Source organism: Heterodontus francisci, chromosome 5, assembly GCF_036365525.1.
Source record: "Heterodontus francisci isolate sHetFra1 chromosome 5, sHetFra1.hap1, whole genome shotgun sequence".
Classification (NCBI taxonomy): domain Eukaryota; kingdom Metazoa; phylum Chordata; class Chondrichthyes; order Heterodontiformes; family Heterodontidae; genus Heterodontus; species Heterodontus francisci.
The window spans coordinates 128808297-128826424 of record NC_090375.1 but is presented as its reverse complement, the minus strand read 5'-3'; positions in this window follow the sequence as shown (position 1 = coordinate 128826424).

Genomic DNA, 18128 nt, shown 5'->3' with positions numbered 1-18128 from the left:
GCACTATCCCTTCTTGTCTCCTTGACCTCTCTGTAGCCTTTGGCACAGTTGACAATGACATCCTCCTCCAAAACCTCTCCTGCATTGTCCAAATCAGTTAGAGTGTCCCTGGTTGGTTCCATTCTTACCAGCCAAAAATAATCAGAGCATCTTCCATAATTATTTTTCTGCTTCCGCACAGTTACCGAAATCCCCACAGGCTCCTTCCTCTTTCTCATCTATGTCTGCCTCTTGATAATATCATTTACAAACATGGGGTTCTGCTCCACATGCACATTGATGACACCCAGCTCTACATCTCAACCAAATCCCGTACCCTAATCACTGCCTCTGCATTGTGAGACTTCTTATCTAATATCCAGTCTTGGATGAACAACAATATCCTCCATTTAAACACTGGGAAGGGCAAAGCAATTGTCTTTGGTCCTCACCACAAACTCTGTACCCTTGCTACCAATTTAATTCGCTTGCTAGCTACTGTCCCAGGTTGAATCAAACATTTTGCGATTTTGGTTTCTATTTGAGCCCTAGTTCAGCGTCTAAACCCATTTTCTCTCAATAACAAAGACTACCTACTTCCACCTCAGTAACATTGACCATTTTTTCCCCTGCCTCAGGTGATTAAGTTAGTATTTATTTAATTAGAGAGTTTGGGGGGGGGCTAAATTCAGTAGCCCTCCCCAGACACAGGTGTGGGAATCGTGATGCACAGTTATTAACCTGTGCCTTTTGATTGCAATGCAGGCAGCACAGCAATTCTTGCTGCCTGCTCATTTCAATAATTGCTGTGTCTTCCCAGTGCTAAATGCTCTGTTGATTGGTTGAATACCTCAGTAGGAGGCCAATATTGTCAGTGGCTCGCACCACATAAAGCTAGCCTGCACTACTTAAAGGGGAGGTTCATTGTGGCTGCAGCAGTGCTGGCAGTCATGCAGGCAGTGACTCTGACCTGTGAAACATTGAAAAATGGCACAACATGGGAGAGAGGGAGCTCCAAAGTTTTCAGACACTGCACTGAATCATCAGCAGTGTAGATAGAAGCATAAAATTACAAAGAGGCATTGACAGATTAAGTTAATTGGCAAAACTGTGGCAAATGGATTTCAATGTAGGCAAACGTATCCACTTTGGATCTAAAAGGGATGGAACAGGATACTTTCTAAATGCTGAAAAGCTAGAAGCAGTTGATGTCCAAAGAGACTTGGAGGTCCGGTTATATTGATAATTAAAATGTCATGAACAAGTACAGAAAATAATCAAAAAGGCTAATGGAACACTGTCTTTGACATCTAGAGGATTAGAATACAAGGGGGTAGAGGTCTTCCTTCAGCTATGCAAAGCTCTGGTTAGACAACACCTGCAGTACAGTGAGCAGTTCTGGGCAACACAACTTAGGAAAGATATATTGGCTTTGGAGGGAGGGTAGCATAGGTTTACAAGAATCATACCTAGAATCCAAGGATTAAATTAAGAGGTGAGGTTACACCAGTGTTGCCTGGCCTGGAATTTAGAAGGTGAAGAAGTGATTTGATTCAAGATTTCAAGTTATTAAGGGAACCAGAAAGGGTAAATAGAGAGAAATTATTTCTGCTGGATGGGGAGTCTACGACTAGGGGGCATAGTCCAAAAATTAGAGTCACACCTTTCAGAAGTGAAATTAGGAAACACTTCAACACAAAGGACTAGGTTTTCCTGTGGGCTTCGAAACCATGGCATTGGGGCCAAATAGGGGTCCCAAGCATAACTTATGAGCATCAAGACCTGTTCAGCAATCTTCTAGGAAGCAGCCTCCTAATTGGCTGCTCTGTCTTTGCTGTCCTATTAAGGATAGTGGGTGGGCTCTCGATGTTTCAGACCAATCAGAGGGCCAGCAGCCCTGGAGCGTCGGCAGCCCGACCGGGAGAGGTGGGTGCTGCTGAGGCAGGTCGGGAACTGCAAGGGTGCTTCAACACAGAGGCACCCTCGGAGGCGTGGATACAATTCAAAAATTATGAGGGCTGAAGACATTAGGCACCTTTGAGCTGAGGGGAAACCCCTCCGCAGCAATTGTTTGGGCCGCGAGTGTGGCTTTTGCTGCCTGTGGCCCTGACATTGGAAAATGGAGCCTCCGGCTCAGATGGTCACCTGGCCTGCTGCAGTGAGGCCACATCCATTGAGCTAGTGGCCTCCGCTCATGACCGGGTCAGGGGTGGGGAAGTGGTACTTTGCCAGTGGCAAAAGGGCAAGTCCACAAGATAACTCCTATTGGGGCCTTAACTATGTTAATTGACTGCCCATTTCCCATTTCCGTGGTGCAGGCAGCCTACCCTATTCCCAAGCTGCCCAGGAAGAATTCTCTGGCAGCAGGGATGCATTGGGAAGCCATCCTGATGCGTCTCCCCCCTATTTTCCAGACCCCTCCAGCCTCCAAGCCTGCCATCACAGGGCCAGGAAAATTCAGCACAAAGGGTAGTAGACGTTTGGAATTCTTTTCCACAAACAGCAATTGATGCTAAATCAATTTTAAATTTTAAATCTGAGATTGATAGATTTTTTTATCCACAGGTATTAAAGGGCAAAGGCAGGTATATGCAGTTAGGTCGCAGATCAGCCATGATCTCATTGAATGGTGGAACAGGTTTGAGGCGCTAAATGGCCTACTCCTGCTCCTATGTTTAATTATGTTCCAGACACATGCTCAGAAGGCAGTGGGAGCAGATAGCTGTGAATATCAATGCCAGGAATCAAGCCCCAAGGACCTGGATGCAATGCTGCAAGAATGACCTCACATGAATGGAATTTTCAAATGCCATAACCCACCAACTGCACCACTAGCACAGTGGCGCAGTGGTTAGCACTGCAGCCTCACAGCTCCAGCGACCCGGGTTCAATTCTGGGTACTGCCTGTGTGGAGTTTGCAAGTTCTCCCTGTGTCTGTGTGGGTTTCCTCCGGGTGCTCCGGTTTCCTCCCACAAGCCAAAAGACTTGCAGGTTGGTAGGTAAATTGGCCATTATAAATTGCCCCTAGTATAGGTAGGTGGTAGGGAAATATAGGGACAGGTGGGAATGTGGTAGGAATATGGGATTAGTGTAGGATTAGTATAAATGGGTGGTTGATGGTCGGCACAGACTCGGTGGGCCGAAGGGCCTGTTTCAGTGCTGTATCTCTAAACTAAAACTAAAACTAGCCTCACACACTGCTGAATTCACCACACACCCATCCCTCACCTACCAACAATCTCGATCAATCAGGAACCATACCTAACATTCATATGCTACACCGCACCCTCGCACACTTGGCACTACTGCAACCAGGACAACCACATAACCCAAACAGATTGCACCATGCTCACTGACACATTTCCTCCTCTCTTGCAGGGCAAGGTGGCACAAAACCAGCAACAACAGGAGCTAACCAGAGGGGGACCGGTACACCTGTATGTCCCAACTCTCATGGAGGAGACAGTGATGACCATTTTTGGGATGACATTTGCTGAGACTGTGACCAGAAGCAGGGCTGAAACCAAAAAATATGACAGTATGTTCCTAGCTAATCCTTCTGGTCACATCCCACCTCCCCCTTATCTCATACTCACTTCTGACTTATAAGCTGTACATGGTGTAAGGATACACCTCTTACTTTCCCTTCCTCCCTTCTCCTCACTACAACCTTACCCTTGTGCCTTTCTCCTTTCAGATACCCAAGAAGTACAACCTTCCCAGACTGTGGAAGAATAGTAAGAAGACAGTGATGATGAAGACACACCATCATTCGATTCCACACTCACAGACACCATTTCAGACACTGACACAGTACATAATTTAAAGGATGGAATAGAGGTGGGATGTCCATGTGGTGAGACACTAGGCACAATTGGCCGCAGCCAGGGCAAGGGACAAGCTTAAATGCAGATTCCAGCTCACTGGAGGGCAAGGTCGCGCACAGGTTGCCCAACAGAGAACTCAGATGAGGACTTCAATGGGGCAGCTTACAGAAGAAAGTTGATGGGTATGCAAAACAAAATGCTTGGTGCATTGGGAAGTCTTCCAGAAAGAAGTCTGCCAAGAAGCATAGAGGAATCCAGCATCAACTTTGCACAGAGCTTTGTGTAGAGCTTGGAGCCCCTCTTTTCCCTTATGGAAGTGGTGGCCAACTCCATTTGCACACTTGTGGACCCAATCATGATGCGGCATCTGATGGCCAATATTGCAGCTTCTGTTGCAGCACAAGAAGCAACTACGCAAAGTCTGAGTCCTGCAATGGAAGCTCTGACTGCTGTCATGGAGGTTAGCTTGCTGCCATGCAAGCTCAGACTGCTGCCATCATGGCTGTGGATTACAGAATGCAAATCGGCTTTCAGGATGTCACAGCAGTCCAGAAATCTGTCCTCCAACAGATTACTAGGATTGCTGAGGTGCTGCCCTGACAGCATTCGTCCTCCCACTACTCCCAGTCTGCCAGTGCCCTTGCTGTTGCCTGACGTCTAGCCAGCCCAGAATGCTGTTGCCCACGCTGAGATGGTGCAGTCTGCAGCTGGACCTTTAGGCGCAGAGCTGCTCAAGGATGTCCTCCACCCTTTTGGAACTCTAAGGGCACTTGTAGCACCCAAAAACAGGTGCAAACAATCCCAATTTCTCATCCAAGGTGTTTAACATTCAGAATCTACACCAAAATTATACTGCACCCCTCTTTTCATAAGAACTGTCATACTGGATGGTGGCATTGGTTGAACAGATAATATAAAGAGAATTTCAAACATATGGCCTAAAATATTAATCTATTGAGGCCATGGGCAGAAAGATAATTTTGAATTATACACATATGAACTGTAGTTTGTTGTTATAAATTCTTGAATGTTATTATTCAATAAGATATGCATTAATCATCAAAATTTAAAAGATTGCTTATTACTATTTTAACTTAGAGTTATTATAATTGAAATGGCTTGATGAATTTAGTTGAATATTAATATCTAATTACATTTTAAAATTTTACATATTCATTTCAATTAAGCAATGTAATTTTCTGTCTTTGTGCTCCCAAAGGGGAGCTACACTGAGAGTGCTTATTGTAAGTTCAAGTACATGATTCTCCAACTTTTCATTCAAATGGTCAAAGAAATCTTGGGCAGCTCATGTCTGTGTTTCTGATATGTTCCTGATTTATTTCCCAGTGGGCGATGCTCCTTTGCTGGGAACATGATCAAAAGATTTTAAAGTGCCCTTAAATATAGTATTTCATGGTTAAAGTGATGGAGGGTGAAAGTCAGAATTTCAGAGCAATCAGACAGACCAGAACGGGCCTGCTTGTAACCACCATTTTGCAAACTATTTCTCTAGGTCCTGACATAGCTACCTGGCAATGATTGTGCGGAACTGATTCTGCAGGCTCTGAAGATCGGTACCATTATGTGCAAAGGCACCTGCAGCCAACCTGCTATATAAGGACAACACTGGTACTCAAGGTCATCTTCTTCCTCAACCTTCTGCCTCCACGTGTTTACAGACCAATGTAGAGAGTCATCTGCAGTGTCAACCAATGTTCTGTCCACTTGTATATCAAACAGGTGATTATATTAGCATAGGCAGAATTTACATCTCAGTTCCCATCGAGCAGCAAATAGCAGCATGCATTTATGGGGAAGCTAAATACATGAGGGAGAAAGGAATAAAAGGATATATTGATGGGGTTAGATGAAGAAAGGTGGGAGGAAGCTCATGTGCAGCATAATCACCAGCTTGTGCTTGTTGGGCTGAATGGCCTAATTCTGTACTGTAAATACTATGTAATCAAGGTATCTATAGATGAAGGGATTTCTGACTTTAACCCCTTGTAGGGACTAAACCAAATCAGGAGCACATCCCACAAATCTCCTTTAATCAAGTTAAAACCAGACAAATTCTCAGACACTTATTTGGGTCCAAAGAATTGCACTAGCTTTCCCTCAAAGAAAGAAAACCCAACAGGGAATGTTACTATCTTTCGGATAGCCTATTGCTAATATTTTATGGCTAAGTCATAAATATCCCAGATATTTATGCGGCACAGTGGTTAGCACTGCAGCCTCACAGCTCCAGCGACCCAGGTTCGATTCTGGGTACTGCTTGTTCGGAGTTTGCAAGTTCTCCCTGTGACCGCGTGGGTTTTCACCGGGTGCTCTGGTTTCCTCCCACAGCCAAAGACTTGCAAGTTGATAGGTAAATTGGCCATTATAAATTTCCCCTAGTATAGGTAGGTGGTAGGGGAATTGAGGGAAGGTGGGAATGTGGTAGGAATATGGGATTAATGTAGGATTAGTATAAATGGGTGGTTGATGGCCGGCACAGACTCAGTGGGCCGAAGGGCCTGTTTCAGTGCTGTATCTCTAAATAAAAAAATAAATATTATAAGGGTCTGGGAAACTCTCTTCAATACATATCTCTCCACCTAAAGAGACACAGAGAGGGGGTTCTTGTAGTTGTATACAGAATACTACATGAGACGATTTATTAACTTCTATATATTTATTAAAGAATTTAACATGCAATAAACTTCTTAAGAGGATAAGCATATCACAACATCAAATATTACTGATAGATGTAACGCATAATCTTATTTCTAACATAGAATCCAAAAGTTTAACTTTGCTAATGTTACAGCAAAATTATCTTAGAATATCCAGAATAGCCATCAAAATTTAAAGTAAACTTGTACCTTAAATCCCCGAATAAGGCATTGGATGAGAAATTGTTGTTAAGGATTCAACACCCCTAAGTGTTTGCTTCAGAACCTTGTATTTTTATACTATTTCGAAGGTGTCATATGATTTTTGCATTAGATGTGACCTTCCTGTGTTCCTTTTAAAATCCATATCTTTAATTTACTGTTTAACTGGAATTTGAAGTTGTGAGCTTTTATCTGGTCAAAATGTTTATAATTGTGTTTACTTGGCCTCTCTTGTTCCTGTGAGTATATTCCATTTATTACGAATTGCCCTTTACATGGTATCCACAGCAACCTCCGGAGCTGACTCATCTGAACAATAACCCCATAAACCAGTTAAGTTTTATTGCTACCTCTTACGAGGTCACACAGGATATTTCAATGTGCATGTTTATCTTCCAAGCCCCTGGTAACAGCAATTCTAACAGAGACCTTGAAATGTTTAACTCTACCATCTTAAAGGGGAACTTCAGTGAGCTCTGAAAACTAACCATTTATTCAATCTTTAACTATAAAGGCATAAAACTATTTCCAAATTCTACTTAATCAAATCTATTATACCTATATTTCTTCACATAGAATCATTACACATCATGCAAGTAATATCCACAACTAATTTTGCCTTATTAGCTAAGGAAAGCTCATTTTCCTTATTTAATGTGGTGCCTATGGAAATCAGCTGCCTCCACACCATCCCAATTGACATTGTGGCTTCCTGCACATCCTATTACATGACAAGCCCTTAAATATGAAGCTGTTTGAAAATGAATGTGTCAAAGTTGTCAGTTGTAAGTTGCAGCTTGAATGTGTTGCCCTATTGGAGTATGAGTATGTAAGAAAAGCAATGAAAAAGCTGTAATGTGTGTTAGGGCTTGGCATGACAGCAATAAAGAAAAGTTGTGTCTTCTTCTGCATTTGTTCCCAGGTTATATGGCCATTGCTCACAATGTTGGGCTGGGCTGCCACCTAGTGCCAGGCATACTGCACTCTGTGGAGTGAGTGCTGGAGGGCTAAATGGGTTAATTCTCCTTGCACCTAACTCATACAGGAACATCACCACTTCACCAGAGCATCAATTAGCCACAAACTCCCTTTCCTGCCCTGGGAAACCCTGTGAGATTGGCCCAGCACAAAACTTCCTGCTACATGGCTCATCACTTTAGCACCTACATTGGAAAATGTACCTGATTGTGATTTAACCCCCAAACTGCCCATTGCTATTTGTTACAGCGGCTTGTCTATGCAAGGAATACTTTCTGGGAGAAGCACTGGAAGTAAACAAACATTCTGTTACAGCAACTCCATAAATTATTTCCATATTTATTTGCATGTGGAATAAATGCAACAACTGGAGTACTTTTTGGTACTAGGCCTTTCTATCTTCATCAATATTCTTATATTATTTTTCATTATTGCAGGAAAGTGGTGTTGAGGTAGATGATCAGCCATGATCTAATTGAATTGTGGAGCAGGCTCGATGGGCTGAATGGCCTACTCCTGTTCCTGTGTTCCTATGGTCATATTCTATTAGTACAGATGATTTTCTGTGGATTTAGAATATTGAGTGGATTGCAGAGATGAACTAGTTACAGATAATTTCTTGCCCCCTGTTTCTATGAATAAATTAAAGAAAGTTGGTTTTGTAGAAAAAACTTCTGGTATCACTATACAGTTTGTCCATTCATCCTTAAATGAGATGGTGGAACTGTTTCTATGTTAATTCATTGTCGATATTTCTGTTGCTAATGCAATTTTTATCCTTATGTACCACTTCCTGTGGTTTCATTTCACTATTTCTGTTCATTGTTTACAAAATATTAAAAATAAATTTACTGCCATTGTATGATATACAGTTATCAATGTATTTCACAATCATTAAACAGGCAACTCCCCTAGAGGCCTAATACTGCAATGGTGTAAGCACCAAATATAGCATTATTTCCCAATATTCACTGGATACTCTGATCTTACAACCATGTGACAGTTTAATGAGGTCAGATTAGCATTCTGCGCACAACTACTTATTTGTGGACAGTTGACAATCAAAATAAGATTAAGCTCCCTACATTAACCACATTTACTCAAATATATGTAAGGGCACTTACATGATGTAATGACATTTAACAATGTGTAATGCTCCTTCCATTACCATTATATTAAAAAAATCAAATAAAACAATATAATTTGTTCGGAGAAAGATACACCAACTGCAATACATCATTATGGACGTAAGTGCCTACCATTTAGAGCATTAAACCAATTTAGGAATAGCCGGTTTAAAATTTAATGGACTTGATGGATTTTGTTTTTAGCATGGTTTACTGATTTATTTTCATTGCCTTGCCTCAGGTGCATGCACCATTCAGAACTCACAATGTAAGGAAATCCATTGCCAGCACGTCCGTTATTGTTACCAAAGGTTGCAGCACTTATGATAATTTATTTTGATACAAGACTAATAAATTACAATTTCAGCTAGTTTTCAGGAATACAGAAGTAGATGAATCCTTCTACCCTGCTCTCTCCTCTCTCCCTCTGGGATTTGTTCAGCAAGTAATTACATATAATTTGCTTAAAGTGACCATCTAAGCAAGACTAACAATGCCAAGTGTGTTGTCAAAGAAATTTACTTTCCTTTAATCACATAACCTTTCTGACATGAAAGTTATAGAAATTGTCTCACCAGTAATTTGTATCCAGACCTATATAATTAAAATATAGAAAATCAGGGTTCCTGATATGATTTTAAAATAAAACAACTCCAGAGAAGAGCTTTCATCAAGTTAGATCTGTAAAGAAAATCATTTGGGCTGCCTCCTCACAAAATAATTGCACAGTGCTGGGTCATGTTGAGGTACTAATTAAGAACGTAAAGTATCGGGTGAGAAATGGACAATTGGCCCATCAAGCTTGGACATTCTGGAGTCCATGTTTAATTAATCGATAATGGTTTCCTCCCCACCACCATATGTTGATCCCTTATTTTAAAGATCTTAAGCTGGTTTAGACTATGCCAGATATTGAGGCTGATTCCCAGAACAATGCACCCAGTTAGGAACAGCACTCACAGGAAATTTTGGGCTCATAATCTCTGATTTTCCACCCATTATTATTAATGGACAGTAGGATCAGAGGTTGCGGGCCTACAATTTCTCAACCAGCACTTCCTATAAGAGCTGCAAGAAAACCTAAACATGAATCAACCTCAATATCTGAATACTACACGCATATTCAATCCATCTTTGCTCAGTGCAATCATTAGAATGCTTCCAACACAGAGCTAAAATAGTAATCTAATGCTTCATTACAACTGGTTAAGTTCACAGTCACTGGAGGGACATGCTTACTATAACTCAAACAAAATGGAAAATGCTGAAAATGACTTTAAAGAGAAGACAAGTTAATGTTTTGAGTGTAATCTTTCATCAGTGATGGTTATATGGAATTCGTTAAGAAAGGCCCTCAACCTAACCGCAACTTCTGTCAAATGCCATACCATTAATACTGCCATTTCTCTCTTGTATATATACACACACACATGACTACACATCTTTTCCCTACCTCTGTCATTTTACCCCATCTTTCATGCTATCCTAAAATCTGTCTTCTTTCCAACACAAATTTTCCTTTCATTCACAGATCTCCACACTTCTTTTTGCCTCACATACTTTTTCTCTCCATAGTATCTGCTTCTCTCTACATCCTGTTGATCTCCCCAATGTTTCTCTGTCCCTAGCTGTTTCTTTTCCCTTTAGCTTCTTGCTCAGCACAATTCCATACTTCTTCCTATCGATTAAACTCACATTTCCCCTTGGTCTGTTCTGCTTTTCCCTTTCTTTTTCTTCTTTCCGTAAAACATCTTCAAAGTTATACCCTAAAGTCTCTTTGTGTCTTTTATCAGACATCTCCATCATTAATTTCTACTAGCCATAACAAAGATATAAAATCTGATTTACCCTTGGAGTTTCCTCTGACTACTGTTAGGGACAAAGCATCCACCTGCCCTCAAATAAGACCACTGGTGTTGGACAGCCAGGGATTTGCAATACCAAAAGTTACCATGTCCCCTGGTTTCTCAGTTGCCAGGCACATCATTGATGGCTTGAATATCTGGTGAAACCAAGCCATCAAGTAACAGGAGTGGGCCCCACCTGCAGGTTCAGACTCAGGTCTTGAGATGATGATTGAGTAGGCAATTTTTTAAGAGCAATTACGATCCTCTTCCATAGCTGGTTTGACGGGGCATCTTTCTGATCATTCCAGGGTGGCATCTGGTGCCATCACCCAAAACTGGCAATCAGTGCCCCAAATGATGTTGACACCAGCCATTGGGGTACAACTGAGGGAATTTCCCCCTTATCCCAGAAAGTTCAGAAGTTTCATTCCAGCACTTATTCTGAGATGGGGTTGCCACAGATTTTCAGCTCCTACGACTTTTATCAAGCAGCTTAAATTTTGATTCTTTTGGCCTTGAATTGAATGAACCTCAGAGGCTTGAAGTGTCCATTTTACTTTCTGTGTGGCAGACTCAGTAATCCGGTAATTTGAACGAGGCAGGTCCAAACTGATGTGAGAGTAACAAGTCTGATTCAATGGCAGGACTTAGAAGGGTCCTTCTGTCACTGGAGACTGTTTTTTCTCACTCAGCTCAAAATAACCCAGCGAGCCAATATTTGAACAGATCGTTTGGTCTTAGCAGTGCAATGTTTACCAGTGCTGTATAAACTCCAGCAGTAACCCTACAGATAGTTGATTAAAGCTTGGTTCTTGCTAACCCGAAATTAAACTCTCTGAATTTAGGTAAATGGGGTGTACCCTACATAAGCACAGTGTGCATCCTATATTATAAGAACATAAGAAAATCATAATACCTTGTCCAGAAAGCTACAGTTTACCATATATCAGAAAAATGATGGACTTAAAAGATTCTCCAGCTCTCCCTTTACACCTAACCATCTTGTGGATAATTCTTGCTACGTATTATTTCTCCCTAGACCTCAATTGTTCCAATCCAAATTTTAATCCCTCTGACTGGTACCCGTGTGTTTAATTCTATCCTGATTGTTTGATTAAAATGTTGGATTCTCTGTGGAGTATGTGTCAGTGCCTTGACGGTTTAAGAAGTTGTCTCACTCTACTGAGCCACATTAACTATTTCATGCTGTGTTGTTGTCAAATAGATGTGCATGTCTGAGACCTCTGCTTCAGTGCAAATTCACCATGCATTTCCACATGCTAGCTGCTTCACATGTAACAAATCAAATTTTCACTGGTATCCAAAAATCATGCCACATGTCACATCCCATTCAAACGATTCTTGGGCTGCCAGGTGATCTTATCACAAGATTATGCGGGAGGCGGTGGCGTAGTGGTGATGTCACTGGACTAGTAATCCAGAGCCCAGGCTATTTTTTTTATTCATTCATGGAATGTGGGCATCGCTGGCTAGGCCAGCATTTATTGCCCATCCCTAATTGCCCCTGAGAAGGTGGTGATGAGCTGCCTTCTTGAACCGCTGCAGTCCATGTGAGGTAGGTACATCCACAGTGCTATGGGGACATGGGTGTGAATCCCACCATGGCAGATGGTGAAATTTGAATTCAATTAATAAATCTAGAATTAAAAGCTCGTCTAAGGATGACCATGAAATTATTGTTATAAAACCTATCTGGGGTTCACCAATGCCCTTTAGGGAAGGAAATCTGTCGTCCTTACCTGGTCTGGCCTATATGTGACTGCAGACCCACAGCAATGTGGTTGACTCTCAAATGCCCTCTGAAATGGCCTAGCTAGCCACTCAATTCAAGGCCAATTAGGGATGGGCAACAAATGCTGGCCTAGCCTGCGACGCCCACATCCCACAAACGAATAAAAAAAATCAGGGAGCATCTTGAGATCTTTGCTTAACTCCCCACCCCACACTATTGGCCCCGATGGCTTGGGTAGTGACCAGGTTATCAAATGCAGTTGTCTTATATTCAGCATGGGCAAAGACACCAACATCTCCAAGACAGAACTATCAGTTAACTATACTTATTGACAGTTTCCAGACTTTTACTAGAATGTACATTGATACTAAATTATATCTTTTGCTGAATTGTGGCCAGGTGATTTATTCCAATTCACCCAAAAAAAAAACAATTTTAGAAAAAATTTCATTCAGTCATCTACTTTTCCTATTTTTATCTTATATCCTCAATCACTTCCTGCCATTCAATTTTATACAGTAATTATTATTTTATCTCATTTATGAGCCCTGAAGGAACTTTACTGTCCAATGCAATATTATTACAACATCTTTAAAACATAAATCAAAAGTTCTCACTTGGCCCAAGTTATTAACACATTTTGTTTGCTTGTTTTACTTAACTGAATTTCTTCTTGGATCCTTTATTTCCCAAAATATTGTGCCCAAGTCCATTTTATCATTTCAAAATTATCCCAAATCCAATCAGCAGTATTTTTAGACTGACATCAGTATTCAATTTTAATCCCCCTCACAAAATAACTATTTTCTTTGTTACATTGTAACATAGGAACCATCCAGACTGCGCCTACTTTTTTTTCTTTTAATGAAAACTGGATTATCCTCAGAAACCCAACTCTGGTTGGAAACTGATTAAAGTTAAGATTTTTGCATGGGGAAGCCCTTAATTGACATGGAGATGGGTTTCCTGTTCACTTAGAGCCATTTTGGGGGTGGGGTGAGGGTGATGGGGAACAGAAGCAGGCTGATTTAGACTCCCCATAGCAGCCATCGCTGAGGCTGCTGGTTGTCCTAAGGGAGAAATCTGCTGATTGGGTCAAAGCCTTCTGCAGCAGAGAGAAGAGAGCTGGAGGCCTGGCACCCAGAGCAGGGCAGCCCCTAACTTCATCAATTCTGGAGGCCGGAAAAGAGAAGATGGAGGTTCTCTTCCCAGAGAGTAGCAGGAGGAGGCCACCTCATCATACAGTTGGAGCACCTCTCTGTTCAGTGCCATTTCCTGTCGTCTCCTTTTCCTCTTCCTCTCACCTCCTGCTTCCACTCCTGCTCCTCCCTTGTTGAGCTGCCTTCTTCCAGGGCCTCATTGTCCTCAAGATCCACACCTCTCTGGAGGGGCATGTGATAGAGAACACAGCAGACCACCACAATGATCGAGACCCTTGCAGGAGCATATTGGAGGGCACCACCTGACTGATCCAGGCACCGGAATTGCATCTTGAGAAGCTCAATGGCCTACTCAATAGTTGTCCTACTGAGCAGGTGACATTGGTTGTATAACCTCTGTGCCTCTGTCTGGGTTCCTGTAGAGGGGTGAGTAGCCATCTCTTCAAGGGTCCCATCCACACACTCTGGGGGGTTAGAGTGAAGATCTGAGACAGCCTGGACTGGTGAAAGATAGAAACATAGAAACATAGAAAATAGGAGCAGGGGTAGCCCATTCGGCCCTTCGAGCCTGCTCCACCATTCATTATGATCATGGCCGATCATCCAACTCAGTAACCTGTTCTGCTTTTGCCCCATATCCTTTGATCCCTTTAAACCCAAGCTATATCTAACTCCTTCTTGAAAACATACAATGTTTTGGCAACCGCTTTCTGTGATAGCGAATTCCACAGGTTCACCACTCTCTGGGTGAAGGAATTTCTCCCCATCTCAGTCCTGAAAGGTTTACCCCATATCCTTAGACTATGACCCCTGGTTCTGGACTCCCCCAACATTGGGAACATCCTTCCTGCATCTACTCTGTCGAGTCCTGTTTGAATTTTATAGGTTTCTATGAGATTCCCCCCTCACTCTTCTGAACTCCAGCGAATATAATCCTAACCGACTCAATCTCATCTCATACGTCAGTCCCACCATCCCAGGAATCAGTCTGGTAAACTTTCTCTGCATTCCCTCCATAGCAAGAACATCCTTCCTCAGATAAGGAGATCAAAACTGCACACAATATTCCAGGTGTGGCCTCACCAAGGCCCTGTATAATTGCAGCAAGACATCCCTGCTCCTGTACTCAAATCCTCTCGCTTTGAAGGCCAACATACCATTTGCCTTTTTTACCGCCTGTTGGGCCTGCATGCTTACCTTCAGCGACTGATGTATGAGAACACCCAGGTCTTGTTGCATATTCCCCTCTCTCAGTATATAACCATTCAGATAGTTGCCTTCCTGCTTTTGCTACCAAAGTGGATAACTTCACACTTATCCACATTATACTGCACCTGCCATGCATTTGCCCACTCACTCAACTTGTCCAAATCACCCTGAAGCCTCTCTGCATCCTCTTCACAACTCACCCTCCCACCCAGTTTTGTGTCATCTGCAAATTTGGAGATATTACATTTAGTTCCCTCATCTAAATCATTAATATATATTGCGAATAGCTGGGGTCCTAGCACCGATCCCTGCAGTACCCCACTAGTCACCGCCTGCCATTCAGAAAAAGACCCATTTATCCCTACTCTTTGTTTCCTGTCTGCCAACCAATTCTTTATCCATTGCAATACATTACCCTCAATCCCATGCGCTCTAATTTCACACGCTAATCTCTTATGTGGGATTTTGTCAAAAGCCGTCCAAATAAACCACATCCACTGGCTCCCCCTCATCAACTCTACAAGTTACATCCTCGAAGAATTCTAGTAGATTTGTCAAGCATGATTTCCCTTTCATAAACCCATGCTGACTCTGTCTGATTCTACCACTGGTCTCCAAGTGCTCTGCTATAAAATCTTTTATAATGGACTCTCGAATTTTCCCCACTACTGATGTCAGGTTGACTGGTCTATAATTACCTGCTTTATCTCTACCTCCCTTTTTAAATAGTGGGGTTACATTAACTACCCTCCAATCTGTAGGAACTGTTCCAGAGTCTATAGAATCTTAGAAGATGACCACTAATGCATCCACTATTTCTAGGGCCACTTCCTTGAGTACTCTGGGATGCAGACCATCAGGCCCTGGGGATTTATCGGCCTTCAATCACATCAATTTCCCCAACACCATTTCTCTACTAATACTGATTTCCTTCAGTTCTTCTCTCTCACTAAACTCTGTGTTCCCCAACATTTCTGCTATGGTATTTGTGACCTCCTTTGTGAAGACAGAACCAAAGCATGCATTTAGTTGGTCAGCCATTTCTTTGTTCCCCATAATAAATTCCCCTGTTTCTGACTGTAAGGAACCTACATTTGTCTTCACTAATCTTTTTCTCTTCACCTAACTATAGAAACTTTTACAGTCAGTTTTTATGTTCCCCGCGTTTGCTCTCGTACTCTATTTTCCCCTTCTTAATCAATCCCTTTGTCCTCCTTTTCTGAATTCTAAACTGCTCCCAATCCTCAGGTCTGTTGTTTTTTTCTGGCGAATTTATATGCCTCTTCCTTGGATCTAATGCTATCTCTAATTTCCCTAGTAAGCCATGGTTTGGCTACCTTTCCCATTTTACTTTTGTACCAGACAGGAATAAACAACTGTTGCAGTTCATTCATGCACTCTTTGAATGTTTGTCATTGCCTTTCCACCGTCGTCCCTTTAAGTAACGTTTCCCAATCCATCATAGCCAACTCGCACCTCATACCTTCGTAGTTTCCTTTATTAAGATTCAGGACCCTAGTCTCAGAATCAACTATGTCATTCTCCATCTTGATGAAGAATTCTACCATATTATGGTTGCTCATGCCCAAGGCGTCTCGCACAACTAGACTGTCAATTATTCCTCTCTCATTACACAATACCCAGTCTAGGATGGCCTGTTCTCTAGTTGGTTCCTCAATGTATTGGTCCAGAAAACCATCCCGTATACCCTCCATGAATTTCTCCTCTACAGTATTGTGACTAATTTGATTTGCCCAATCTATATACAGATTAAAGTCACCCATAATTACAGATGTTCCTTTATCGCATGCGTCTCTAATTTCCTGTTTAATGCCATTCCCAACATCAGAATGAAGGAGTCCTTTACTTAACTCCCCACTCCACCCCATTGTTTAAAAAGGGAGCAAGGGATAGACTGGATAATTACAGGCCAGTCAGTCTAACCTCAGTAATGGACAAATTATTGGAATCAATTCCGAGAGGCAGGATAAACTGTCACTTAGAAGGGCACCGATTAATCAATGATAGTCAGCATGGATTTGTTAAGGGAAGGTCGTGTCTCACTAACTTGATAGAATCTTTTGAGGAAGTAACAAGGAGAATTGATGAGGGCAATGCAGTTGATGTGGTCTACATGGATGTTAGCAAGGCTTTTGACAAGGCCCCACATGGCAGACTGGTTAAAAAAAAGTCCAGGGAAATGTAGCAAGCTGGATACTAAATTGGCTCAGTGGCAGGAAACAACGGATAATTGTTGATGGGTGTTTTTGTGACTGGAAAGCTGTTTCCAGTGGGGTTCCACGGGGCTCAATACTAGGTCCCCTGCTTTTTGTGGTATATATTAATGATCTGGACATAAATGTAAGGGCAATGATCAGGAAATTTGCAGATGACACAAAAATTGGCTGTGCGGTTGATAGCGAGGAGGATAGCTGTAAACTGCAGGAAGACATCAATGACTGATCAGGTGGCAGAAAAGTGACAAATGGAATTTAACCCAGAGAAGTGTGAGGTGATGCATTTGGGGAGGTCAAACAAGGCAAAGGAATACACAATAAATAGGATGATACTGAGAGGTGTAGAGGAATTGAGAGACCTTGGAGTGAATGTCCACAGATCCCTGAAAGTAGCAGGACAGGTCAATAAGGTAGTTAAGAAGGCATATGAAATCCTTTCCTTTTTTAGCCGAGACATGGACTGTAAGAGTAGGGAGGTTATGCTGGAATTATATAAAACATTAGTTAGGCCACAACCTGAGTACTGTGTACAGTGCTGGTCACCTAATTACAGAAATGATGTAATTGCACTCAAGAGGGTACAGAGGTAATTTATGAGGACTGGAAAATTGAGGAAGCTATGAGGAAAGATTGGATAGGCTGCGGTTGTTCTCCTTGGAGCAGAGGAGGCTGAGGGAAGATTTGATTGAGATGTTTAAAATTGTGAGGGGCCTAGATAGAGTGGATGGGAAAGGCTTATTTACCTTAGCAGAGCAGTCAGTGACTAGGCAGCATAGATTTAAAGTGATTGGAAGAAGGATTAGAGGGGAGATCAGGAAAAACTTTTTCACCCAGAGGTGGTGGGGGTCTGGATCTCAATGCCTGAAAGGGTGATAGAGGCAGAAACCCTCAACTCATTTAAAAGGGGCCTGGATGTGCTTCTGAAGTGTCCTAACCTGCAAGGCTATGGACCAAATGGGTTTGGCTTTTTTTTTCAGCTGGTGCACACACAATGGGCCAAGTGGCCTCTTTCTGTGCCATAAACTTACTATGATTCTATGATTCTATGAGTTACTGGAGCTGCCAGGGAAACAAATGCCCACATGGAGGAACCACTTGTTGTGGTCACAGACCAGTTGGATGTTGAAGGAGT